The sequence below is a fragment of the Triticum urartu genome, chromosome 4A (assembly GCF_056163025.1).
Source record: "Triticum urartu cultivar PI428250 chromosome 4A, HENAU_Tu73, whole genome shotgun sequence".
NCBI lineage: Eukaryota > Viridiplantae > Streptophyta > Magnoliopsida > Poales > Poaceae > Triticum > Triticum urartu.
Window position 1 is genome coordinate 335907274 of NC_141876.1, and position 5506 is coordinate 335912779.

Genomic DNA, 5506 nt, shown 5'->3' on the forward strand with positions numbered 1-5506 from the left:
GCGACACGACCGGCGCTGCTTTGGGTGGCTGGAGCAAGAAGACCAGAGGTTGAAGAAGCACAACAGCCGTTGGATGGACATAGTACGATCACTGTAGCTAGAATCATTTATATTGACTAAGTTGACAAATCCCTTGGTACGCGTGAACTTAGTAGGCCCACAGGTCAGCCTTCGAAACGGTGCGCCCCAGATGTCTGGGGGAGGAATCATTTTTTGGGCAGCCAAAGTTAGAATATCTGAGATTGAAGAAGAAGCACGACATCCGTTGGATAGACATCCAACGGCCACTACTGCTAGAACCGTGTTTTAACTATAATAAGTTGACAAAGCCTTGCATAAGTGTCAACTTATTTTTTTAGGGGATGCGTCAACTTAGTAGGCCCACAAGTGTGTGGCAGAGAACTTATAGCCCATTTGTGATTTGTAAGAATGTACAACCCATTTCTAATGGAATTTACTACAACCCATTTACAGTTTGTTCAAAGTACAACCCATTTTCTAGCTAGGACAACGATTAATAACTTGAACCAACCGTTCAAGATTTATTCAAAAAAAACCAACCGTTCAAGACATAATTCAATAAAATTTCCCACATTTTGATGGGATCCAAAATATTTTTATCCCGAAATTTCTAGTCAGATTAAATATAAATTTGTATTACATAAAAATCCAACGAAACATTGCGCGTGAACAATTAAAAATTAAGATTTTCAAAATCCATAAATAATATTTTATAAACTAATTTCGTGCTTGGTGCATTTTTATAGTTACTGCCTAGTTTTTATAATCACATCCCATTTATTATTTTTTAAAGCCAATTTTCCTGTTAAGCCTAATGCATCCCTCCTAGGAAAGATTTGCAGCTCAGCGGGGCGGAGAATAACAAGTTGACCTTGCCTGGGTATTCCTCGAAAAAAGTATAGCCGGGCTAGCCATTTTCATCTTGAAAAAAATTAATATCTGGGCTGGATATCTGTCCTAGGCTAGACAGGCCATAGCCCGCCCAGTTAATACCCTGCTCTCCTCTGAACAACAACGAAAACGTCGCCAAGAAAAACTCTACGGTGCTCACGCCTAAAAAACACAAATACTGCTCGAGCTGCTTGGTCCCATCTGTTGGCCGCACCTTGTGCAATTCTCTCGTTTATATTGACTACATAGGTTGACAATGGTGTGGTACCGTGATGTCAGGAAACCAGGAGGAAGCAAAAAAATAGTTGTACATAATAAGGAGGCACTTGCGTACGTACGGCTATGGCCCTAGTGGGTCCCTACTGTCTTCCAGTCAAATTAAAGTCATCTCCTGAATCCTCATGTTCATTGACCATGTTAACAATGCTCGGCGCCACGGCGAGCGCAACAACTCGAAGGATGACGGAGAGGGCCTCGCGGGCCCTACGAATGGTCTGATACAACGCCCGCTGCTCATTTAGGAAGCCAGGATCATCGGACACCTATGAGCACCTTCGAGAGGCTGAGACGGCATGAAACGGTAAGGCCGCGCGTGGGAGCTCTGGTTTATTTCACACCTGTATTAAGATACAAGTGTAATTTACTAATCATCAGAAACAACGCGTAAAATACAGGCATAATGTAACCGAGGGCCCGAGGTCTCTAAGTAAAACCAGCAGGTTACGCGTGTAATTTGAGAGACTAGTGTATATTTTACTAGTCGAAATCGACCAACCAAGCGCTTCGCCTGAGACCATCTGCTTTTATTTACAAGCGTCAGTTTTACAAGTGGTTATGGTTGGAAAACGACGATCCAATCACGGCCTAAGATGATGAGTTGGTCGGAAGATCATATGGTTTCACGTCTAACCTACCTGACTTGTCGTATAGGCTATGAATGAAACATAAGACGATGAACTTGCTGAGCACGGAAACAACAGAAGAGGATGATCTTCTTAACAAGCAAATCACTGGCATTAGATCGACATGCAAAACAATACGAAGCATTATTCTCAAGAGGCACGGTGAACAGCTTGTGATACCGCATGCCACAACATTCCAAGCTCAACTTTGAAATCAAACACAAGGTCTGGCATTACATAGACAATATTCAGAACAAACTCTTAAAATATCATACATAAGTCAACATTCATGTGACTATGCATCTCAGCAGAGTAAATATTTACTTCTGAACTAAAGACAGGAATAGGAAAAAACGATCGACGTTGCTCACAGCAAAGGGCGTCCCACTCAAAAATATCAAATGCATGTCTTCTGGCTAACATCAATGAGCAAAAATTTACAAGGTTTTCCAATTCCAATATATTAAACTAATGTCAACTTTGACAAGCTTTTCCCATTCAAAATATGTAATGCCTATGATTGTGGAACAGGCAGGGTTTGTCATCAGTTTGTCATCTAATAGTCCGGTGGCTCAAGGTGATGATGAATGATTAGAAAACCATTCGATGTATTGTGCATGATGAAGTATTATGGAGGACACGAACCATCTGAACATTTTGTGCAGTTCCACTAAAATCAAGCTAAGCATCCCTGTGGATTTCGTATTTATATGCTGCCAGAAAACAAAGACACATCAGCACACACATGAATATTGGCCCCAGTGTCAACCCACCAATCAGTGAACTAACAAACTGAAAGTACGTTAAACAGATTATCATACCCAGATGCCCCATCATTGTTGCTTAGAGTGGCATTGACAGACTTGGAGTCTTGTCCTGGCTTCTTGATACTTGCTTGGGCACTTGTTTGCCCAGTGTTCCTCCGAACCACATGTAAAGCAGCCATCTCTATTTTGTCTTTCTTCTTACCCTTCTTAATGGCCGACGCTGGCAACACCATTCAAACATATAGTCTGGTAGCTCAAGGTGACGATGAATGATTAGAGAACCATTCGATGTATGATGAAGTATTATGGAGGACACAAACCATCCGGACATTTTGTGCAGTTCCACTAAAATCAAGCTAAGCATCCCTGTGGATATCGTATTTATATGCTGCAAGAAAACAAAGACACAACAGCACACACATGAATATTGGCCCTAGTGTCAACCCACCAATCGGTGGACTAACAAACTGAAAGTACGGTAAACAGATTACCATACCCAGATGCCCCATCATTGTTACTTAGAATGACATTGACAGATTTGGAGTCCTGTCCTGGCATCCTATACTTGTTTTGGCACTTTTTGCCCAGTGCACTCCACGTGTTGTAGAGTTTCCTATGCTCTCTGCAGACTAGTCATGTCACCAGCGTCTACTAATACTCTGTAAAGCTTCGCGATCATTCCTTGTGTAATGTAGCGCAAACAGTGACTTCTTCTTTCTGCAAAGTGGTAAGACCAACTGGACCCAGTAATGCAGTAGTTTGCCTTAGACACATTGGCTCCTTTTGTGCAGTTCAACTAAAATCAACGTCGGAATACATCCGAGCTTTAATTTTGATATCCCTGTAAGCAACAATAGGTATAAGGGAAACAATTACTGAGAAATAATGGTTGATGACTTGTACTCCCAGAAGAAAAACATCTACTGATCTACCTTGTCTTAATGGGAAACAAAGCAGGAGAGTAGCAATTCTCATCAGTGTTATTCATTCATATTAACCGAGACATTAATGCCTTGTTTCAACATGTATAAAGAACGACAAAGCAGAAAAGTATCATTCCTAAAACAATGCGACTGATTGATTTTAACAAAGACATTATCTTAACAATACCTTGGTTAAACATGTAGAAAGAACTACAATGCAGGATAGTACCATTTGTAAAACACTGTAATTGATATATAATAACAGAGACATTATCTGAACAATACATTTCTTATACATGTCCTCCGGCCGATCCCTAACAGAAATGGTACTCCCGCCGATCCCTAACACCGTGTGCTTCCATCTACTTGTAAAGGGGGTGATGCAGAGTTTGTTGTAACAAAGCAACAAGCATCATGTCTAGGTTGGTACCATTTTTGTTCAACATTTATTTAAAACAGTACCAATACAAGTAGCACAACATCTCAAAACACACTGCACGATCATGTGGATGGGACATGGGACATGCCAGCACCATGTGCGTCCACACGTATAAATGGGTGATGCAGAGTATGTAGCCAAGCAACATATCTGCGTTGGTCCCATATTTTTCCTCTTTGAAACTTTTTCCTATGTGAGGGTAGCAAATCTAGTCCTGCACAAACTACCCGAGCCCCCAGTTTCTTTCCATTTTCAACAAAGAGTTCGGTTCCTTACAGATGTGTGTACTGGGATACCCCCTTTTTCCCTTTTCGACAAACAAAGCGGTTGCATAGCTAGTCTATACTACTTTCCCTCCCTCCTTTCCTCATTGAACCACATCCTAGATTCATGCTCCACCCCACTGCACGCTTCCTCTTTGAATGAAGACCTAAATTCAACTACAGAATCGAAAAAGATCCGCATGCAGCTAGACCAATGACGGTTTCAAAGAAACTTATACCTTAGGGTCGTCGGGATGTGGCAAGGTGTGCGGCGGGAGGTCGGATCTACCCACACTACGTATGATAGCGAGCAAGAAGGGGTCGGTGGCCCTCCCACACAGGCGCTAGGTGAAAGAGAAGAGCGCAGCCGGTAGTGGATTGCCTCCCTCACCGAAGGCGATAGTGTGAATGCTGGACCTCCTCCCCTTCCCGGTGCGACGGCATGCGGACGCCTCCTTCGCCAGCTGTGAGGGGGTGAGAGAGACAGAGGCCACAACGTAGTCTTATTTAGATCTGGTGAAGAGGGTGAGAGACTGTGAATATAGAAAACCCTACCAAAGGAACGTTGAGCCTCCAGCGTGTATATATATATGTGTAGTGCGCGAGAGTGTGGAGAGTGCAAACCCTAGCAAACAAGCGCTGAGGCTCCAGGTTATATATATACTGTAGTACGGACTGAGCTCCAGTGCCTTAACTGCACCTGCTTTTGGATGTATGACAGGTGGGACAGCCACATTTTTGGCCCACCTGTCATAAACCCAAAGGCAGGTGCACTAAAGTCAATGAAGTTGCGTCCATATAGTACTCATGTATACGACTAATATATAGTGGAGTGTTCTCTCCATAACAATCGTTTTAAATTGTGTAAGTATGAAACAAAACTCTTTATTTAACGTACCAGTGAAGATAACTACTACTCCCTCTATTCCTCAATATTTGTCTTTCTAGAGATTTCAACAAATGACTACATACAGAGCAAAGTGAGTGAATCTACACTGTAACAAATGTCTATATACATCCCTATGTGGTAGTCCATTTCAAACCACTTGAAAGACAAATATTTAGGAATGGAGGGGGTACTTCCGATGAACTAACGATCCACGCGTCCTAGTTGCACTTCTTGTCCTTCACGTGCGGTACATTACCCTCCCTTAAGTGAACAACCACACATGCGCTAAATTATCGGAAACATGTGAGAGTGTGTACAAATAAAGAATTTTAATTTAAATTATCGAAAAGGTTTGAGAGTATGTAAAATTTGCCCTCTCTAATAATTATGGTTTGTTGTGTTTGGCCTAAT